Below are 23,610 nucleotides of genomic sequence, written 5' to 3'. Positions count from 1 at the left end.
CCCCCCCAGCCTAAGGGGAGGATCCACAGGACCTCAGAACCCCACTGATTCTGGGGGACAACTATTAAAAGAACAGGGACAGGAGTGAGGTCAAAGGGTCATAAGAAGGGAGCCTGATGGGGACACTGAGCAGAGAACCCTGGACAGCGCCCACTGCTCCTCGAAGGCGTCAAGGGAGCCAGTGGACGCCGCTCAGAGGAACTCCGCCTGGATACATGAACGAACTAAGGGAAACAAGCTTGCTGAGTCATAAGGTATCTGCCCTCTCTCAATGGGTCAGTTGTATAGCTGATGGTCCTTAATGGGCCATCAAGCAGGCTACGCAGTGCTGATGCCAAACTGTCTGGGGGTGTCACCCAGAAGCATAGCATAAGTTTGAAATACAGACACATCTGTAACTCATAATACAAAGTATCAGAGGGGTAGCCGTGTTAGTCTGGATCGATAAAAGCAGCAAAGAGTCCTGTGGCACCTTATAGACTAACAGACTTATTGGAGCATGAGCTTTCATGGGTGAATACCCACTTCGTCGGATGTATTCACCCATTAAAGCTCATGCTCCAATACATCTGTTAGTCTATAAGGTGCCACAGGACTTTTTGCTGCTCATAATACAAAGGTGATACAAACATATAAACCAGATTATCCTATCTAGCAAATTATGACATCTTTGCAGATCTCTTACATGACATATCTGGCTGATTACTTTGTGGGCGTTACCCCAGGAGCAAATATTGGAAATCCAGGTATAGAGCCAATGATACACATATACAGATAGCATAATCATAAGCAGCAAATTATAACCTTTTCATAGACATCTTACTCCACAACCTTTGTACAATATTTGCTGCAAATATATAACAGTAGTTGCAACAATGATCTATATGGTCATATTTTAATCAGATAATGTCATAGCCTAATGCTTCAGAGGCATAGTGCCCCTATCGAGGTGTTACGAAGCGGTTATACTCTTTCTTTAAAGAGCATGTTAGCTATCATTTACCTGAGGTCTTCAGTAGGCCTTTTGGAAAGTAAAGCTCATTTGCTTCTAAAACTTATGTGGTTGTTTATGATTTCTCAAATATATATTGAGGTACCTTTAAAAAGGTACATAGTGTGTAAGAAATGAAGAATAACATGCAGCTGGTGTTATAGTAGAATAATATTGGTATCTTTAGTGTTTCCTTTGGTTACTCTATCAGCCGTTTCCACGGATTTCTGCTTACTGTAGAAAAATTACATCAAATGCAAGATAACAGAACACTGTCAAACTAGGAACACTTTATATGGACAGCATTAGACAGGAGCAGAAAGATCCAGTGCACTAATAGGCACACTCACATGAGCTACCTAGTCCATTGACAGTTTTTTCCTTTGTTCTTCCTCTCGACCCAGTTTCTGCCAGTGATTTGTGACATATTTTGCAAGAGATCAAATAAGCCCTTGACACCTGATTGCAATGTAGTGCTTGTTTACAGCTGCATTTTTGAAGGACCTCTAGACAAGATGGAATGCTTAACTTGAAGTAATTAAATTTGCATCTGGTCCGTGAAAGGGATTTTTTTACATGTGCGTCTTGTTGAGCAACTTTTACCATAATTGGCCATGAGGTACCAAAAGAAGGAGGGAGATGCAGGTAGACTAAATTATTGTTTTCTACCACGAAAATCTGTAATTGAAATACAGAAATTACATAAAACCTGGCAAGTACCCAGGTTTGCACTTACTACTTTGAAAGATATGAACCACTATATTGCTGTTTGTTGGCTTTCCTGCAGTGTTGGACCTTGCTCTTGGTTCTCTTGCACTACTCCAGGTCTCACTCTTAAGCTGCCTGTGCTTGCTCCAGTCCTTGCTCGTGATTGCTTCTGTTTCTTATACTTTTCTAGTTGTTGCTCTGCTTTTCACTTTTTTAGTTCTCAAGCTTCACTTGTAGACGTGTGCGTATTATCCTTGGGCAGATTTCCCTGGCACTTTTAGTGCTTACATAGCTAGACTGGACAGCCTCCTTTCCCTTGCTTCATCTTGATGTCCATGATCCTTAATCTCCTCATTGGCAAAGGGCCAAATTCAGATCTGGTGTATATGGATGCAACTGCACTGAAGTCAGTGGTATTGACTTTCTTATACCAGATCTGAATTAGGCTAAACATCACATTCAGGCACAAGCAGATGTAGATATATATCATAGTGGTCTGTGTTAAACTGTATTCTTTTTGCCTAATGATAATAAATACGTATACAGCCATGCATCTAAAGATCGCCTCTTACTGCTTCATAAACATTAATTGATAAATCTCACAACCCCTTGGGAGGAGGAGTTAGTTTTAGCTGCAAGTTACAGATGGAGAAACTAAATTCGAGAAGAGCTGAGTGACTTGCTCAAGTTCAAAAAGCAGATTTAGTATCAGAGCTGAGAAGAGAACCTAGGTCTCCTAATTACAAGCCCGTGCTGCAACCACTAGCTTACACTGCCTTCCTTACAGCGACAGGCAGATTTGCACAGCTATGTAGATAATGATGGTGATGAAATAAAGTATTGGGTGATCTTGTGACTATGGCCTTGGCTACACTGACACGTTACAGCGCTGCAACTTTCTCACTCAGGGGTATGAAAAAACGCACCCCTGAGCGAAGCAAGTTACAGCGCTGCAAAGTGCCAGTGTAAACACTGCCCCAGCGCTGAGAGCGCGGCTCCCAGCGCTGTAAGCTAATTCTCACGGGGAGGTGGAGTACCTGCAGCGCTGGGAGAGCTCTCTCCCAGTGCTGGCGCTGTGACCACACTCACACTTCAAAGTGCTGCTGCGGGAGCGCTCCCGCGGCAGCGCTGTACGGCTGCAAGTGTAGCCATACCCTATGACAGTGCATTAAATTCTCAGTCCTTCTCCCAATGAAGTCAAAGTTTTGCCATTGATTTTCATTGGAGCAGGATAGGGCCCTAAGAGTTGACCTTCTTCAAGGGACATGTTTAGGTTAAAAATAATTAGTAGCACAAGTAATTAAGTTTGTGTTTTAAATTATTTATATTACAGTAATGCTGTGAGGCCTCAATAAGGATGTGAGGTCCCATTGTGCTAGTACCATACAAACAGACCAAGGCCTTCCTAAACAGCTTGGAGTTAAGGAATTGTAAGGCTGTTAAATAACTAATGCCTTTTCAGTGTTACTCAACTTGGATAAATACAATTGACAAGTCAGTTTTACTTTTTTTCTTTAATAATCACTTTAACTTTTTGGTTCTGATACAAGAGTATTGGGTTGCAATGTTTGGATTGCAAAAACTGCAGGGCAACGTTTACATTCAAATCAGCCCCTGCCCACTCCCCTCCCCCTGAAACCTCAAACAGCCTGCTTTCATTGAATAACTTTAAAACAACAACAGAAACCAAACCAAACAAAAATAGTTTTCTTTTGGGATCTATTCAGGTGCACATATCTCAGCTTCTCATCATTGGGTTGTCTGGTCAGCAACATCCTTCTCAATTTACAGATCCCAAGGCAAGATGGGACCATTGTGATCTCCTGATCTCCCGTATAACACAAGTCAAAGAACTTCTCCCAAATACTTCCTTTTGAATTAGAGCATATCTCACTAAATAAATAATTAAATAAATTAAATCCAGTCTTGATTTAAAATTGCCAGTGATGGAGAATTTGCCACGATGCTCAGTAAATTTGTTCCATTAATTAATTACCCTTCCTGTTAAAAATATATGCCTTATATCCATTCTAAATTTGTCTAGCAGTTGAATCTTGTCATACCTTTGTCTGCTAGACTGAAGAATCTATTATCAAATATTTGTCTCCCAGATTTGTAGACTATGATCTGGTAACCCTTAACTGTCTCTTTTTAAAAACTAAATAGAACAAACTCCTTGAATCTATCACTAAGCTGTATTTTCTAATCCTTAAATCACACTGATGGCTCTTCTTTGAACCATCACCAATTTGACATATTTCTTGAATTGTGGGCATCAGAATTGGACGGTATTCCAACAGTGGTCAAACCAGTGCCAAATAAAGACATAAAATAATCTTCCAACTCCTATTCAAGATTTCCTTGTTTGTGCATTCAAGGATTATGTTAGCCTTTTTGGCTATAGCATCACACGTGAAGCTCATGTTCAGCTGATTAGCCATCAGGGCCTCCAAACCTTTTCCAGAGTCCCTGCTTCCCAGGAAAGAGTCCCCCATTATGTAAGTACAGGCTACATTCTTTCTTTTTAGATATATACATTTACATTTAACTGTATTAAAACAGATATTGTTTGCATACACACAGATCTAAATCATTCTGTATCAGTGTCCTGTCTTCATTATTTATCACTTTGCCAATCTTTGTTTTATGTTTTCTTACAAGTCATTGATAAAAATGTTACATGCACTTAGCTACTTGGAAATTACACAGCGTAACCTACATTTTCACTGTGGCTGTCCAGATTGTACTTGTACAAATAGTTTAAAGTTTAATTTCCATTGTTGTGGTGCTTTCTAGTAATGTGCATGTTCTTGGAGTCTAAGGATTCCCATTAGGTCCTTTATACCACCATCTACTTTCAGGTGTGATTAAGTTACTGTTGATTGTTGGAAACCAGAGGGCAACCACGACACACTGGGTGATAGATTGAAAAAGTCTGAGGGTCTCTTTTTTGTATTTCCTCCTGTCATAACTTTTCAGAGATGTCCCCTAGTTTGCATCATGAATTAGCCTGAATTGAGAGAGGAGCTTGGTATGAAAAGTAAATAAATATTGTATTGTGGCCTTGAATTTGCTGATTTTTTTTTTTTATATTTTATCTGTTGCTCATGACATATTGTGAGCAAATTCGTGCCATGTATGTGGCTGTATAAATTCAGTTGTTGAACTGTGTCCTACTTGTGTCAGAATGTGAACAGCATGCCATGGTGCCCAGATAGTATCATTTTAAAGTGCTTTTTATGAGGACCAAAAATGATTTGTCTTTCAGGACCTGTCCTTATTGCTAGTTGTGTGTACAACATAGGTTAGAAGAAGTAATTATTTTCAGTCTGCTGACAAGAAGCAAGATTAATAGCATCTGAAAGGAATATAATGAAAGGCTGACCCAACTGGCTTCTGCATTATTCCTTATTTATCCTACTTTCATCTCTATCACCTTTGGGCTACAACAAAATGTAATTTATGTTAGTATCGCTGCATAAGAGGTGAAAGGTCACTTTTTAATGAGGGAAGGCCTGATTAGGAATTGAGTTTAAGAATCTTATGTTGTAGAGGATGGTCAACAAAACCTAGTTGAAATAGGCGCGCACACACACAAATGCAGGGAAACTTTATTTAACAAGAAATAAAACTAGACGTTATTGTAAAATCCAGTTAGCATAATTCAAATGAATTGGAAAATAATTTTTGACAAAATACAGGTAATGTAACAGTCCAGTCTAATAAATCTTTATGGGTCCATTTGTTCAGAAGTTGTGGCCTTTTTGTACTAAACAATACATTTCATGTAAAAATAATAAAATTCTACTCTCTCCTTATTGACCACACTTGGCAAGTCACTACACACACACAATTTTTCTCATCCCTGGCCTCACCTGTTCCAGGGACAAATAAGCAGTGGAGTCCAAGTGGAATGCATCCAGCATATATTTGGAAAAAGTTTAACTATTATTACAACCCTTGGTATTCACTCACCTTACAGAAAAAGCTGTATTGTATTAATGCTTAATGTATTGTACTGAGCGGTATTGTGTATTTGGGAAGCATTCATATTAGCAAAGAGATACATTTCACTGATATATAGTACTGTCCAATTTGCTTATAGAACAAGGTTAATGCTCATTGGGAACAAGGATTCCAAAATAGGCCACTCTAGTTATTTGTGGCCAAATTATTCTCTTGCGGAGGTGCAAAAGTAGTATTTTGTATACAATGTTTGCAATTAAAAAGTCAGCATTTTCCAACAGTTACTACACTGGTTTCTGAGAGGTTTCAGAGGTAGCCGTGTAAGTCTCTATCAGGAAAAAATCTGAGGAGTCCTTGTGGCACTTTAGAGACTAACAAATTTATTTGGGCATAAGCTTTCGTGGGCTAGAACCCATTTCATCAGATGTATGAAGTAAAAAGTACAGGAGCACGTATAAACACATGAAAGGATGGGGGTGCTTTACCAAGTGTTAGGTCAGTCTAACGAGAAATCAAGTAAATATGTATCTCCCATACTACAACATGGTAATTGATAGTAAATGCTCCCTTTTTTTTTTTTTAATGGCAGACTCTGCATATAAAACCCTAAAGGAGGCAAGTTTCACCTTGCATTGGATTTTATTGTGAGAGTTTCACACAGCAAAGATGCTAGCCCTATAAATACAGTTCAAAGGCTTTGAAAAGATATTTCATTGGGGAGCGCTCTGGGTTTTGCATCTGTGGCTATATGTGGTGCCCTGTCATCACATAACATCAGACTGTGCTCCTATAAGCTTTACTGTTGTTTCATAGTGAGATGTAAGGCTATATACTGTGGTCCTTCCTCTATAGCTGGAACATTTGATTTCTTCTCTCCCTCTCCCCCCTGCCCAGTCATACTTGGTTCCTTTTAACATAGATCATCCTTTCCAAGCTATCCTCCCATCATTGCCATTCCATGCTGATGTCTCACGTCTTTCCTACTACAGCCCTCATTTGTAGTCCTTCTGTCTGTCTGCAAGAATGGTACTTTAAGGTAGCATAGCGTCAAGGACTCCACTTCTTCAGTGACAATAGGCCTTGAAATAATAATGCAAATGTTGAAAAAGTTCTTTTAAATCCATACATGTTTTACATTATTTTATAATTAACTTGTAGTGTTTAAACAGTAGAAAGAAACAAAAAAGTTTTCAAATTATTAAATATTAATTTAATTTATATTTAACCTTAATTTGCATTAACAATGTTAAATGAGATGCAGAATTTTTGAATTCAGCTTTTTCATTCCTTCTAGCTTCATTGAAGACTAGCAGGATCTTGTCTTATGTTCATACTGAGTAAAAGTCCATTGGGATGGAAAGAATAATTGTGCTTTCTCACTATTTCAATAAAGTTTAAATGTCCTGGTCACAATGCTTGCTGTTCAACTACAATAAAAAGGAGGTTCACTTTGAAAAGATAAGTGACAAAAAATTTTAATAGAAAAACAAGTTTTGCCCAAATGTTATTTTGGACTGATGCAGTGGATTTTTATTGTACTTTATAAAATTAAAAAAGCATTATGATTAAAAATTATATTGTGTTTTTAAAAAGTAAAAGAATAACAGGCTCAACTTGTTAAAATTATGTGACCATTAAATATTTTTAAATGTCTATTCATCATAGCCCCTCTTGTTATACATGTAGGGTGAGATTTTTAAAAGCTCTAAACTTTGGCCTAACTCTGCTTTGCCCCCATTGAAGTCAATAGTAACATTCCTAATGACTGCAATGAGAGCAGAGTTAGGCCAATGCTGAGTGCTTTTGAAAATCTCATCCATGTTGTCTTAGCTTCATTTGAATGCTTATGTATGGGTGGAATTTGGACTGCAGAGGATATGTATGTAGATACATGAAAATTTGGACCACAAAGTACAGTATAATATAGTTAATCTCCTCAGGTATGTACAGAGGCATATTTTCCTGTGAAAGTAGTGGAAACTTGCCCTCATGTATATCAGGAGAGAATTTGAACAATGGGAGCTATAGGTGCTGAGCATTTGTGGATCTCTGGCCAATTATTTTGGTACTTTACTGGAAACTGTGTTGAGTGGTAATCTCTTTTGAAAATTTGGTCCTGTGGGCATGTGAGAGCACTTAATATGTGTGTAACACATGCATTGCATACTGTCACACATAATTATAGCATATGACATAATATAATACCATAAACTTATGTAATAGAACAAAAAATGGCGCATTTAGCTCCCTAAATGCTTAGAAGCTGTTATAATGCAGTAAAGAATCTTTGAAAGCACCAAGGGTTCAACTGTGTGTGTGTGTGTGTGTGTGTGTGTGTGTGTGTGTGTTTGTGTGTGAGATATAAATTCCTCTGTTCTTCTGATCGTGTGTGTGTGTGTATACATACACAGACATATATACCCATGCACACGATCAGAAGAACAGAGGAATTTGGTAGAAAATCGAAAAGATGCCAAGAGAAAAATAATGACTAATGCATATGGCTACATAAGACTGATAAAATTAATCTCTGGTACCCGTTCTGGGACCAGAGAATTTTATGAAACAAAGTGTACTCAAACAATACACTTTTATAAAGTTGTGAAGTTTTTTTTGTTTGTTTGTTTTGTGTTTTTTTTGCTAGTGACCAGGAAATACTTGATATTCACTTTTGTGGTTTTAAATTGTCTCCAGAACCCACAGCATAAACACAGCTTATTCACTGTATTAAGTGCCTACGCACAGAGGGTGTAAAATACTTTGTGCACAACATGCTACTGTCATTATTTTTAAAAAATAACGTTTCTCATCAGAGATGCTTTAATAGTTTAACATATTCTACAGTTATGCATTTCTGCGAATGGTAGAGACCCTTGCATGCAGTGTTTAATAAATTATTGAACTTTGAAGAACCTTTGAGAAGCAAGGGCTCTATGTGATTGAGCAGCAGACATGAAAAAATGCTATCCTCAAGTGTATCTAAGAGACAGAAATAGAGGCTTGATCAGACAATAAGATCACTGAGTGAATGATAGTAAGAGCATTAAATATTTACATGTATAGAGAGCAACTTGACAATAGAAAAGAGACTGTGGTTATTGTTAAGTTGAATAGAATCAAATGCAACACAGTTCAGTCTATATGGTGTCTTTTTTTAATAACCAGGGAATTTTGCGTGGATTTTGCTGTAAGGTGCACATTGTAAAGGGAGGTCTTTCCTGTGGGGTTCACTTAAAAAACAGAAGTTGAATTATAATCATACTAAACCTCTGATTCAAAATCTATGATGTTTCATTAGTTAGGCAAGACTTTTTGTTATGGATGTAACCAGGACACTTAATATGTGAATATCAATCAATACCTATTATGCAATGTTTAAGGGTTTACTGAGTTTAGAAAGAGAGAACTAGAGATCTGAATAAATACTTAGTTATATAACATCCAAATATTTAGTACTATAAACTAATTCTGATCTCTATTATAAGACTAGAATAATTGTTGAGGTCCATGGAATTACTCTAGACTTATACCAGGGTAACAGATCAGAGCTGGTCCTAAAAATCTGCTATTTAAGTACCAAAGAAAATAAATAATGTGACTATGAGCAAAAGAATGCACAAATACAAGATGAGACATCCACATTTTTCCTGGGGTTGCATAAGTTAGCAGTCATATGTGAAATAAATCCTTTTTTTTTATAGTATCCAAAATCCTTGAGTTACATGATCGCTGTGTTTGCTGCCCTGTTTTTTTGTTTTTGTTTGTTTTTTGTGGGTTTTTTTAAGAACTTGCCAGTGATGATTATACAATAGTTTGTATTGCTCATAATGTTCTTTTAAAAATACGTCATGCTTAGCTTCTTACATAATTTTCAGTAGAAATTTAATATATCAGAAGCATAGTATAATTTAATTTCATAATGTATCAAGAGAAGATATACTGTGGTAGAAGTTCCTATGCTTTAAAGTAGAATCATTTCAGGTAGCTATTAGTTATAGGGAAGAAAAAAAACAAAGGTGACAAGTACATTGGATTTTTTTTTTTTAAATACTGTATGGAGTTTGTCTTACTATTATAAACCTGTTTAGATTTAATGATCTGTCATGTCACACAATTAAAAAAAATTGTTAACATTGAAAATGAAGTAAAACAGAATAACATTAAAGCACTTTTTTCTTTTTTCTGTATTAATTTTATGGGTGACATCAAAAGAGAAAAAATGTAGCTATTTGTTATCCACATATTGTTTTAGAATTTGCTGCTAAAAAATCATTCAGTTTACTTGACGTTATAGTAGGCTAGAATTGTGGAGGATTGAATGACTGAACAGATGGGGTAGTATAACATGGAATCTTTCATCTCTACTTTGTTGGTCTGAATTCTGGCCCAGGTTGGTATTGCTTTCTGACAGATGTTTAGTGATTTATTTCCGTGTCTAGTTGTTATTAATCCACCATTGGCATCCTTTAACAGAAAAGTCAAGAAGTGAAGGGGGTATGGAAACTCTCACCATTGTCGGATGATTCTTCCACTTAATGCTGTGTTACCCCAAAGATGTAGCATCCTCTCTTCCCTCTGTGACTGTTATGAGGGAACTTTGTTGTATTCAAAAGGAATATGGTCAGGGAACAGCCATTTAATGTGGCATGCTCCCTTAGAACAATTTTATCTGCCAGTGTAAAAATCATGGGAGATTACTGCTGTCCAACCAGCAGTAATTCCCCGTCTCTGGCTGTAAGACTCTGTATGTGTGTGGTATGGGGAGGGAGGTGGAGTTCTGACCACAGGACAGACTGGGTCCTTGACAATATTAGCATGGCACCATGCAGGAATTAGCTAAGGTGCCTTAAGTGAGGGCTGAACAGCACAGACGCAGAGGTGGACCCACTTCATTGCTTGAAATCTGCAAAATATGCCATGGCAGCTTCTGCTGATGTCAGGTTTGAAGGCTATGCTACAGTCACAACTAACTGTTGTGGTCTTGAGATAATGAGGTGGCTGATAAATAGGTTTAAGAAGGCCACAAATCTCAAGAAGTCTGCACTCCCTTTTTGGAGTGGTTTTCCTCAGCTGGATTGGGGGCTCTGCAAGTGAGGAGGCACACATGTCCCTAGGGTCAGCTCTTTGAACTCATGTTCTTGTGTGATGCTAGATCCCATAACTTGTCCTCAAGGAAAGAGTGGAGTTACACTCACACTGCTCTTTCTTCACTGCAGATCTTTATTTTAACTTAATTTCTCATAATCCTACTACTATATGTATCCTTTCTGTGTAATATATCTGGAAGTTTTGTGCTAGAAGCTTTCCATTTCCCCAATGATGAGGCAATCAGATTTTTATCCATCTTTGAGAGAAAGATGCATGCATAGAACATCTTTCAGCATAGCAATAATCTATATTGGGAATAAGATTTTCATGTGCATTGCTCCTCAATAGAATATGAGTTCCAAGTTGCTAGGCATTGTGCTGAATTGACTACTTGGACTTTAAAATATTGGAGCTGAAACATAAACACAGTCTGTTTATCTTGGTACATGCCTAGGAACTAAAGTAGGAGGACCATTCCTGGTTTTCATACTGACTTTATGGCCTGTGTTTAAAGCACTTTGGGGTCTTTCTGCATGAAAATTGCTATATATGATAAGAGAAGTTATCATTCACTGTCTTACCCAAATTCTATTTCTGTACAGCAGCATCCATTTAATAGAACAAGAGAAAGCATTCCTTTAAAAATCTTTATTAATATTGTTCTTGAAAAGATCTTGGCAATAGGGCCAATATAATGAGTCGGTGGCACTCCTAAACTTCCCTCTTTGCCGTGATCAGCATATGGTGATTTCTCAATTAATGGTAGGGTCCATTGGCACTCTTGTATAAGAGCAGAGAACTATGTTGTGCATGTTTTTGTACCAAGGCATGCCTTCCTGCAGCCTCCTCCTTTTACCCTTTTCAAGGGTGTCATAGCTCTGAGAATGCTCCAAGAAGAGCAGGTTCCCTAAAGCTGCAAGGTAAAGATTCTCCATGGCAGACTTGTAAGGAAGAAAATAATCCCATTGTTGTGCTGCTTAAAATAGAGGCAATATTGATTTTATGGTAGCATCTTAGGTCCTGAGGCATAATATTGATTAAGCATCTGAAGTATATTTGTAATGAAGGTTTCCAGACCTACAGTTACAGTATGCCTCCCAATGGGTGATACTTCTCCAGTTGTTCTTGCTGTTACAATAGTGTATTTTTTAGGGATTTCCAATCATGCGATATCTAGCCACTATGTAGAACTATTTGTCTAATACAATGAAAGATTGAATCCACAAAGTTGTATTCCTTTAATCTGGCTCTCAGGGTGGGAATTTGACCGCAAATAGAAAATCTTTTGCCCCATCACCTCCTTTGAACTGTATTTGATGCAGATATAGAATTTATCTCTGCAATTAAAGCAGGTACTTCAGCCATCCCTAAGAGAAAAAATTAATCCTCAAGGCCCTGATCCTGCGATGATCATGACTAATGCTCATGCAGAACCTCACTAGGTTTTTTGTTTGTTTTGTGGGTTTTTGTTGTTGTATTTTAATTCCATTGAGCCTGAGTTGATGGCGATAAATTTTGCCTGACATTTCCCTTGCCAAGTGTAGCTCCCTGACTGTGTACATAATGTTTATATTTATATACATTATTTATAAGGCTATTTTCCTTCCTTTGTTAGTCTTCAAGTACAACTTTTTTCTCACTTTAAAATTTTAAAATTCCTTTTAACTGTAAAGTCTGCAGGAGTTGACTGAATTATCCACTTTTAAATCTTGCAGGAGATGTTACAGAGCAGTCAATCTGGACCAGCATAATGTTTCCTAATACTCTATGATTTGATAGAAGATTCCAGTGCCATGGACAGGATGGTAGAATTTAGTGTTCTCCTGCAATAATAGTTTAATATTTTAGGGTTGAAGATTGATATTACTCATCCTCTAATGGGATGATCAGGGGTTCTGACTGATTCCTTGATTCCATTTAAACCAAGCAGAGGAATAGGAAGTTGTCCATGCAACTGCTTAGGACTGCCTCCCCTGCATCACCTGACTCTGATCTCCTGGTAACCTGGCTCTGCTGGCTTCCTGACACCTGATGATTGGTCTTCTGGCCTGTCTTGGACTCTAATCTTCTGGTAGCCGATCCAGCCTGGCTCCCAACTCGTGCTCAAACCAGTAGATCAAATTGTCCACAATGCCCACTTCATGCTGTTAAATTTCTTCTGCTAGTGTATCGTTCTATGTAGAAAATGCCCATCAGCAGGGTAACTGAGTACTAAAATGTCAGCCACTATTAAGACTCATGTAATATGTTCTCATAATAGCACAATATAAGAAGAATCACAGCCAACCCTGCAAGCTCCACATCACTCTGCAGTTGATCATTGGTTTGCATTGCACCCAGATGTCAGGGTATGGATAGTTATTTGAGTGTATGTGTTCATTGTTATTCAAGCAGCTCACTCAGCGTGCCTCAAAGACTGTTTGAAAAATTACAGTTGTGAACTATTATTAATTGTGCACTACCAGTGTATTTAGTGCTTGACAAATATGGGACAAGACCTGGGTGAAATCCTATCCCCATTGAAACCAATGGAGAAACTCCTGTTGACTACAATGGGCCATGATTTAACCTTTGGTCCCTGTCTCAATGAGCTAACAGTTGAAATTAGGCACACCCAATACAGTCCGGACATAGGTGCAGGTGCTTTCATACACATACCCTCCCTCTAAGCTTGATGGTTTTCCACTGGACAACATTTTTAAATGGAATTTTATTGAAGTTGGAAGGCAGTAGGTTCCAAATTGGTAAGGTGATATGTTACTCCTCTAGAGACTGTTATCTTGTATTCTGGAATTCAAGCTTCCATAGAAAAGAAGTAGCAAAGAAATGTAAGGCTATGTCTATGCTACCACTGCATCTGTGCAGCTGTAAGGTCTCCTGTGTAGCCGCTCCATGCCGGCAGGGGAGAGCTCTCCCGCTGCCATAATTAAACCATCCCCAATGAGTGATGGTAGCTGTGTCAGCGGCAGAGCATCTCTACACTGGCTCTTCTCTCGGTGCAACTTATGTCAGTCAGGGAGGCATTTTTTTCATACCAGCAAAAGTGCTAGTGTAGAGTCAACCTAAGGCTCTAGCCTTTATGTATTTAAAAAAAAAAAAAGCCTTTTAGTTTATCCGCAAGGTGTAAACCAATGCAGTTATGTATGCCAAAGTTTTCAGACAGCCTGAACAATAGCTCTAAGAGATGTGAACTGTCGTTGATATTGTAAACCTTTCAGGGCAGGGATTCACTCTCTTTGTATGTTCTTCACGATGCCCAGATCCCCAAGCCCAGTTGGGTCTTTGGATTCCTCCTCCTCCCATTGCTACAGTTACTACTCATATCAGTAGAGTGTTTGCTGAGCCATACTGAGGATTTCAATATCAGCATTGTTTAATTATTTAACTGTTGCTTAAAGTCCACAGAAGGGGAAATTATATGAATATCTTCACATCTTTTACTCTCGTTTTGGTGTCTCAAATGGGCAGCTCTTGGTTTATGGGTGGAACTTGGCGGAACACTGCTATTCCCTACCCCATGGTTCAACTGTTGAGAATGACACATCTAAAAGGAGATACTGGCAAAACCAATATAAACCAGCAAGATAGGTATGGAAGTTGTGACAGGCTGGATCACAGAAACCCCTTTGGGACTGCCACCTGATATGCCGGGACTACCTCTGAGCCTGTTTTTCCTGCCACCTACAATGCCTTGCCTTGTTTGAGCCAGACATGCTTGCCTGCTGCAAACACAGATTCAGGTCTGAACCACGTCCCCCACAAGCCACAGGCATCACTGAAAACAGCTTAAGAAGTGCTCCTGTCTCCAACACTCAGATACCCAGCTCCCAATGGGGTCCAAACGCCAAATAAATCTGTTTTACCCTGTATAAAGCTTATACGGAGTAAACTCATAAATTATTCACCCTCTATAACACTGATAGAGATACACAGCTGTTCTCTCTCCCCCCCCCCATATTAATACTTACTCTGGGTTAATTAATAAGTAAAAAGTGATTTTTTATTAAGTACAAAAAGTAGGATTTAAGTAGTTCCAAGTAATAACAGACGGAACAAAGTAAATTACCAAGTAAAATAAAATAAAACACGCAAGTCTAAGCCTAATACAGTAAAAACTAAATGCAGGTAAATCTCACCCTCACAGATGTTCCAATAAGCCTCTTTTACAGGCTAGATTTCCTCCTCCTCCTCCTCCCCTCACATCCCTGTAGTTACTGTCCTTTGTTCTGGTTTCTTTCAGGCATCTCCTTGGGGTGGAGAGGCTATCTTTTGTGCCAGCTGAAGACAAAATGGAGGGGTTTCCCAGGGGCTTAAACAGACTTTCTCTTGTGGGTGGAAACCCCTCCTCCTTTTCTATGCAGTATCCAACTCCAAAATGGAGTTTTGGAGTCACATGGGCAAGTCACATGTTCATGCATGACTCAGTTCTTTACAGGAGGTTCCCAGGAAAGCTCCGATGTGGATTGGTGTCTGTCAAGGTTCATTGTTAGCCAAGTACTTCTAATTACTTGAATAAACCCTTCACACTATGTTGACCAAATCTGCCTTAGGTGCTTTCTACAGCAAACACTTTAAATACAAACATAGAGCTAATGCTCATAACTTCAGATATAAAAATGATAGATGCATCCAAATAGGATAAATACATGCAGAAGAACATAACCTTTGCAAAGATAAGTTACATGGTATATCTAGCGTAAAACATATTTCAGTTATGTCATATTTACACTCATAAGCATATTTCTATCAAACATTATAGGGTGCAACATCACAGAATTTATCTGCATAGAGGTGGTAGTTGATGCCATAGTACTGCATGAGGTCCTACATCCAAAGGACCTCCCAAAAGGTACACCCAAAGACAAAGTGTGGAAGGAAAAGGGAAGAAATCTCCGGACAAAGTTATGAATAGAGTGTGGGAGAGGGGAGGAAGAGGACTCACCAATGGAGATGTTGAAAAAGATTGAAAGAAAAAAGGAGAAACAGGCAGTCACAGAATCACAAGAACCCAAGGAGGAAGGGGAGTGGAAAAGGAAGGAAAAATAATGTGTGTCAAAAACAGAATATTGACTGAGGAGAATGAGAATAGAGGAGATACCTTTACACTCAGCCAGGAGGAGGCCACTTGTTCTTTCTATGGAGTGAAGGGGGCAGAAACTAGATCCCAGAGATGAGCAGAGGAAAAGATATCAAAGTGATGGGCTTACGAAAGGAGCTTGTAGACTCCTTACTAGACTCTGTAGACTGCATACTCAAGGAGCTTGTAGGCAATAAGATAAGTTTAGTGACCAGTATCTAACATCCTGAATGTGCAATTTTATGTTTGGTTATCAGTTCAATATATTCAGTATCATCTTCCTCCTGTAAAAGCTAGTCTGTAAGTTACGGTACAACTATGTTGGGAAAATGATTGTTTCCTTGATGTTAATTCAGTTCTCTCCCAATGTAAGGACTCTTTTTATATATTTCAGCCATTTTGCAATGTTGGTTAGGATAGTTCCACTGCAAAGTAAGTGTATACATAGGCCGTAGTCAGTAGCAGAAACACCACAGGGTTGTGATGACAGAAAATGGTTGCAACCTCATTTGTAGCAATAGGAAAGAGAGATGCAAGGGATCATAATGCATTGAAGAGTAGGAGGAATGATGCAGAGAATATGAACCCTCAGATGCTTCTTCAATTGAGTTCTAAGGAAGATCCATGGAAGGAATTGAAGTTGCCCACCCAAACAGAAACCCTACTGAGGGCATTGATTTAAATACTGACTGCCGCCTGCTGAGATTAATCTCTCCTGGGGTTCAAGTGTTTAACTGCTGCAGAGAGGTGTAATTTGGACTCTGCTGCATTAGTTTGGTGAGTTTAGCCCTGTGTACCTTTAAATTCATGTGTGTGTTTGGAATTTATATTTTAAATGTTTTTGTTTTTGAAGTAGCATTCTCTGGATGTTCTAATTTTCTAACACTTAGGTATTTGAACTCATTACTGATATCTTCAAACTGATCTAATTTTGAGACTGAAAGTTGCTAAATTCCTGGTTTATGAAGTGCACCGAGTAGTAGTAGTAATGAGGCCTTTGAGTTGTTTTTGTTTTTTCCTCCCATGTCTTCATTCAGGTTTCACTTCAGAAGAATACTTTGTGCAAGATCAGTCATAGTCAGAATCTGTAGTTTTGCTACATATCCTAGCAAGAGAAAACAGCAGGATGAAAATTTTCAAGTAGATTAATTTGATAAAATATTTTGTTAACATTAATCAAATAAAATTTTTAAAAAATCTATTCATTTTTGAGCTTCTTCTGATTTTTAATGTAGACTTTGTCCATTTCTGCAAGCCCTCTATATTGTGTTGCTTGTAAGGGAAAGTTGCAGTAAAAACACACGTATTTCATTTTAATAAATATGCACTTGAACAGGTGTTTTATGTTTCAGAAACACGGGAGGGAGAGACAACTGTCTCAGCATGTCCTACCTCTGCCTGAATTCTCCCTGTAAATGGTGGGCATGGGGTTACTTTTCAGTTCCATATAGATGCCACAGCTTTTGAACTTTACTTGTACTGTAAGTATTTAGAGACAATCAAGTTAAAGTATACGTCACTAGATGGCACTAAAACATCATTGTTCGCAAAGTAAAGTCTTGAGTCTTTCCCTTATGCTGCTACAGCTGCATGGATTTCTAGATGTCAGGAAAATTGTTTTATTGTTAAAGGGCATAGTGTAATATATTCATCTCCATCCAAGGCAGCCATTTAATGCCCCGAAACATGCCCCTCTCACAGCTCTGGCCTGTTAACTATGGTTATTTGGTGTAATAATTAGCAGAGTTTCTCACTAACAGTGGTACTTACCAACACCTCACATTTTCCTCTGTGTTTTTGTACGTGACGGATTGTGCATTCTATGAATGAAGTTAAGCAGGTCAAAGCCTAAGCCCTGTACAACACCACTATTTTCTGCACAATTGTTTTGAATGGGTATATATTAACTTCCCCTGAGTCCTGTGGTGTGTAATGCAAACAAATTTCAGTTTTCATTTAATAGCCTAGTGAAGATTTGTAAACATAATGCAGTTAACTTTTCAACTTTTGGAACAATCAAAAATAAATGAGTAGCTTTACAAATAATTAGATCCTATGGACTCCTCCTAACAGTTCTGCACAAAAATTAATAAAGAATTGCAATATGCTTCTAATGTGTATATCATTCTACTTTTAGTTATTTAAGAGAAAAGTCACACAAGCATTTTAATGTTAATGTTTATGCTTGTGTGATATGTAGAAATACATGTTTGTCCTCCATGTTCTGAGGATAGAGATAGAAAGGCTGAGGCTGTGTTTAGCAGCTTGTTTTTTTACTATCAGGCAAAAGTGAACTCATTGAAAATTGCTCTGCTGAAAGTTTGAAAAAATAAAATCCAAAAGAGGATGCAGTGCTAGTGGGCAATACTGGACTGGCTAACCCTGGAGTCTGAAGTCTACCCTGGAGTCTACTACAGACAGCAACAGTGCAGGCTTCCTCATCTTAGGCCTGGTCTACATTACGGGTTTATACCGAATTTAGCAGCGTTAAACCGATTTAACCCTGCACCCGTCCACAAAAAGAAGCCCTTTATATCGATATGAAGGGATCTTAAAACCGATTTCTTTACTCCTCCCTGACGAGGGGAATAGCGCTGAAATCGGTATTGCCATGTCGGATTAGGGTCAGTGTGGCCGCAAATCTACGGTATTGGCCTCCGGGCGGTATCCCACCATGCACCATTGTGACCGCTCTGGAAAACCATCTGAACTCGGATGCACTGGCCAGGTAGACAGGAAAAGCCCTGTGAACTTTTGAATTTCATTTCCTGTTTGACCAGTGTGGAGAGCTCACCAGTACAGGTGACCACGCAGAGCTCATCAGCACAGGTAACAATGCAGTCTCCTGAGAATTGAAAAAGAACTCCAGCATGGACTGCACGGGAGGTACTGGATCTGATCGCTGTATGGGGAGAGGATTCCGTGCTAACAGAACTCCGTTCCAAAAGAACGAAATGAAAAAACATTTGAAAAATTTCCAAGGCCATGATGCAGAGAGGCATACCAGGGATCAGAGCAGTGCCTGTGACAAGTAAGAGCTCAGACAAGTCACCAGAAATCAGAAAAGCAAACGGAAGTCCGGGCAGGGCCAAAAACATGCCGCTTCTATGCTGAGGTGCATGCAATTCTAGGGGGGTCCGCCACCACTACCCCACCCTGGCCTGGATTCCGAGCGGGGGTATCTTAGCCTGGTAAGGATTCTGCAGACGGGGAAGATGAGGAGGAGGAAGAGGAGAACGAGCTGCAGAGAGCACACGGCACCCTCTCCCCCTCAGCCAAGCCTTTTCACCCTGACGGAATTACCTCCCAGCCCTCCCATGCCACTATCCAGACAATGAAGCATGGAAGGGACCTCTGGTGAGTGTACTTGTAAATATAAGACATGTTTAAAAGCAAGCGTTTTTTAATGATTAATTTGCCCGAGGACTTGGATGCATTCGCGGCCAGACAGTTACTTGAAAGTCCTGTTAACATGTTGGGATGGACGCGGAATCCTCCAGGGACATCTCCATGAAGTTCTCCTGGAGGTACTCCAAAAGCCTTTGCAGAAGGTTTCTGGGCAGGGCACAAGCCTTATTTCTTATTCCTATCCTCATGTAGGACACTTGACCACGCCATGCATGTAGCACAGTAATCTGGTATCATTGCATAACAAAGCCTAGCTGCGTATGGCCGGTGTTTGCTGCATTCAAGCAACATCCGTTCTTTATCTCGCTGTTTATCCTCAGGAGAGTAATATCGTTCATGGTAACTGGTTGAAATTCAGGAATTTAAGTAGGGGATAGAGATGGCCATTCCTACTGGACTGTTTGCCTGTGGCTTAAAAGAAATCTTCCCTGCAGGTAGCCAGCAGGGGGAAGGCGGGAGGTGATTGGCGCTGAGCTTTTCCGCGTGTGCTGCAGGATCTTCCTTGCTACCAGCCACGCGGTGGCGGCAGTGGGGTGTTTAGCAGGACTTCCATGATACCAGCCACGCAGATGGGGGAGGGTAAAGCGATCATCCTAGAGAATTGGATGGGGGGTGGTTTCTGCTGCTGCCACGTAACAGGAAAAGAAGCAGCACTCAATGGCTTTACTGCTGTTTGGGAAAGGAGGGCACTGGATATATGAAGGCTGCAGAAGATGAAAGCAGATGGCTTACCATGGCCGCATGCAAGCCGAATTCTGCTGCCCAGACTGTGTCTGTGAGATCTTTAACACCAGAGCCCAGGCCACTCAATATAAGATGCAGAATGCGACCTTGTAGTGAAATTCACATTGCTATGTAAGGTGAATAGTGGTTGTTTCACCGGAAGAGTATAACCATTGTTCTGTAAAATCTATCTTTTAATACTTCCCTCCTTTTTCCCTCCCTCATGCGGCTGCAAATTTTTCAAGCTCCCTACTCTGTCCTGAAGGCTATCTCAGATAAGGCGGTGGAAAAAAAAAGACGCGAGACAAAATGTTCTCGAAATCATGAGAGTGACCCTCAATGAAAGAGCTCATCTGATATGAGTGGAATGACATGATCAAAGTACAGGAAAGATGCCAGTGACCATGAGGACAGGGGGGGCGAACATGAGGACAGGAGGGACACTCAAGATGAGAGGTGGTGGAGGAAGATCAGGGGTGCAGCATGCAACGTGGGGCTGCGGCGTGTCAAACTGACATGCTCGGCGTATGGTGGAGCTTCAGGAATGGCAGAGACAATCTAAGAGTGCTGCGGTAGCCCCTGTATAACCACCCTACTCCCTCACCGTGTTCCTTGCCTCCTCACTCACCAGATGAGTAAGAATGGCGTGGGGGGAGGCTCCTTGCACCCGCCACTCCACCTCAGTGACAGCCAACCAAAAGGTGTCATTATTATGAATTTTTAGTGGCCTTTCACTTCCCCTATCCTCCCTCCCAAACCACCTGGGCTACCTGTCAGTCTCTCCCCTCTTTTATAATTAATTAATAAAGAATACATGATTTTTAAACGAGAGTGACTTTTGTCCCTGCCAGCAGTATGGGATCTTGGGGACAATTAGCACACAGGTGGGTCCAATTAATTTCTTTTATAAAGGGAAAAGGAAGTGGTGGGAATTTAACAATAAAATACGAAGGGGTGGGGTGTATGGGGTGTTTACAATGGCAATGATGGGGGTTCTTATTGAACAGTGTAGGGAGTTCTAACATTGAGGTACAGTAAGTGGGGTCAGCACAATGGATACAGTACATCAATAAGCACTCAACTTTAATATGGCAATTCTAGATACAGTGTGAAATGCAAAACGTACCAAAAAGAAATGCAAAATAAAATGGTGCTTCTATATACAAATGGTTAAGCAATCTTAGATAGAATGTATTAAGTGGTTGGTGGCCTTATAGTACAATGTAACACAGTGGTATTAATGGTAATACAATGTATCAGCAGGATGGGTGATAAGTGAACATTATGCAATGTAGAAAATTTACTGACTTAATTTGTGAGGCTGTGATAGCAAGAGTGTACCTAAAAAGCTGGGTCAGGAACAGGAAAGGGGGGGAGGAGAGTGAATGATTAGTGCAACTGATGAAAGGAGAGTGCGGCTGGAAGCAGTGAAACACTTGAAGCCGCTGCAAGGTAAGGAAAACGGCTAGAGAGAGGTTTTAAGCACACGGGGGGGCGGGGATAATAATAGCGGGGGGAAAACAACAAGTTTATATCGAGGGAAAGCGCAAAAACCTCATCTATCTTAACCAACAACTAGGCAAACAACAAATATCACATTCTAAGCAAAACTATAACAGCAACTATCGGAGCAACAAAGAAGCAACTATAACAAGGCAGGTGAAATACAAGCTTAACAATCTATAGGGAGCAACAAAGAACAAGGTAGGTGAAACTTACCACTCTATAATCTTAACAAACATAATTATTAAACTAAAAAACAAAACCTATGGTGCACTTATGTTATGGGGAAGTTACAGAGGGCAGAGTGGAAAATGCCCAAGATGGTGGCTGCAGCAGTGGATACAGCTGGAAGCAGAGAGCCCGAGGCAAAGCCCGCAGGAGAGAGCTTAGCAGCGCACAAACTTATTTTAGTCAGCAAAGTGCAACGGAGTTGAGGAGAGGTTTTAGAACACAGACAGTTTAGCTTGAGCTGTGTCTGGGAAGACCCACAGTACAATAATAAAAATAAAGTGACAGAGGTTCACCAAGGATTTTACCAGCCCAAGGAAGCAGCAAGGCAAAAGCACAAGAACTTCAGAAGGCTAGGTACGGTCTCAATAATCAGAGATCTCTCAGGCAGCAATTCGTTCTTTCATGGGGGTTCAAAAACGGGGTACGCTCAAAAATAAACGAGAGTGGAGAAAGACCTCCCAGAACCCCTGGCTGATCAGACCAGGCAGCAATGCAGGAACCTTTCTGTGCTAGTTAAAAATGTCTGTTTTTAAAGGCAAACTCAGGCAGTTTCCCGCCAGTACTTTTGATTGGCTCCTCTTGATACAAGGAGGAAGGAGGCAGGAACTGTAGATGAGCACAGAGCATGTCTGGAGAAGTCCTGTGCAGTAGGTGACTCAAAAGCACATGAGGCTATGACTCACGCCCAAGATCTTAAAAACACAATAGGTCTTGCAGCTCTGGACATTGCCTACCCTAACACGAGCCCAGGTTTAACAGGTGATACAGGACTAACCCTTTGAACAGTGGCAGTGGTCCACTTAGCACAAGTGGCCATCCCTTTGAGAAGGGCAATGGCTCTTGGTGAACAACTTTAAGGGGCCCTCCCTTTGAGAAGGCAGTGGCCCTGTAAACAACTTAACAGCCAGGGAAGGGGCGGCCACGGAGAAAACAAAATGAGTATGGGGACAGCTGTAAGAAAAAAAATGGAATAGGGGGATAGCTGTAACAGACCACTTATTCCTTAGAAGCAAGCTGTGTTCGAAGGGAGGGAGGGGTGGCTACAGGGAATGAGTCATCAAGGGGTGTTAGGTTTCATCAAGGAGAAACAAACACAACAGTCACACTGTAATCCCTGGCCATGATGAACTGGTTTTTCAAAAAAGCTTCTCTAAATGCGCACCGCTCCTGGTGTGCTTCTCTATCACCCAGGTGTTGAGTGCATGTAATCAGGGCCAGGTGAGTGTTGCCTCAGCCTCCATCCCGCAGTAAAGGTGTCCCTCTCTTAATCTCACAGAGATTGTGGAGCACACAGCAAGCAAGCAAAACAATGGAAGACATTGGTTGGCTGAGGTCTAAGTGAGTCATAAGTGCGCCAGTGCGTCTTAAATGGCCAAATGCGACATTTACACCATTCTGCACTTGCTCAGCCTGTAGGTTGAACAGCTGCCTGACTACTGTCAGGCTGTTGTGCTATCGGCGTTCAATAGCCATTGGCGATCAAAACGGCGGTATGGGAGTCTCCAGGATAAACTACAGCATTTCACATCCCCAACTGTTATCTGTCTGGTGCTGGGAGTAATTAACCTTGCTGCAGCTGTTAAACAGGAGTAGTGTTCCTAAAAGACACGAGTGTCATGAACCCTTCCCGAGCCATCCTCACATGGATGTTGGTGAAACGTCCCTTGTGATCCAGAGCTGCTTGCACACCATTGAAAAGGTACACCTTGCGGTTTAATGATGCCCTGTTGCTTCCAGTGCCAAGATAAGGGATCATGGTTTCCAGCTATGCCCCCACCTGCAGGTTAGGGAAATCCCATTGCAGGCAAGACACATCTACTATGACCTGCACATTATCCCGAGTCACAACTTTCGTAGCAGCAGCGTTGTGATTGCTTTGGCTACTTGCATCACCAGCAATCCCCACAGTAGATTT

General features: G+C 40.3%; 1 protein-coding gene and 1 long non-coding RNA gene across 3 annotated transcripts in view; one reads left to right on the top strand and one right to left on the bottom strand.

The window, feature by feature from the left end:
* FTO (FTO alpha-ketoglutarate dependent dioxygenase) overlaps nt 1–23,610 on the top strand; it is a 343,733-nt gene that overhangs the window by 28,982 nt on the left and 291,141 nt on the right. The gene's annotated exons all lie outside the window — the stretch shown is intronic.
* Nucleotides 15,791–23,610, bottom strand: part of LOC116839448 (uncharacterized) — a 54,069-nt gene continuing 46,249 nt past the window's right edge. The window contains exon 5 of the long non-coding RNA XR_004377148.2: nt 15,791–16,935. This is a non-coding gene — a long non-coding RNA (uncharacterized LOC116839448). The remainder of the gene's footprint in view (nt 16,936–23,610) is intronic.

This window comes from Chelonoidis abingdonii, chromosome 19, assembly GCF_003597395.2.
Source record: "Chelonoidis abingdonii isolate Lonesome George chromosome 19, CheloAbing_2.0, whole genome shotgun sequence".
Taxonomy (NCBI): domain Eukaryota; kingdom Metazoa; phylum Chordata; order Testudines; family Testudinidae; genus Chelonoidis; species Chelonoidis abingdonii.
Note: the sequence above shows the minus strand (reverse complement) of the source record. Positions and strands in the feature narration are given on the sequence as shown.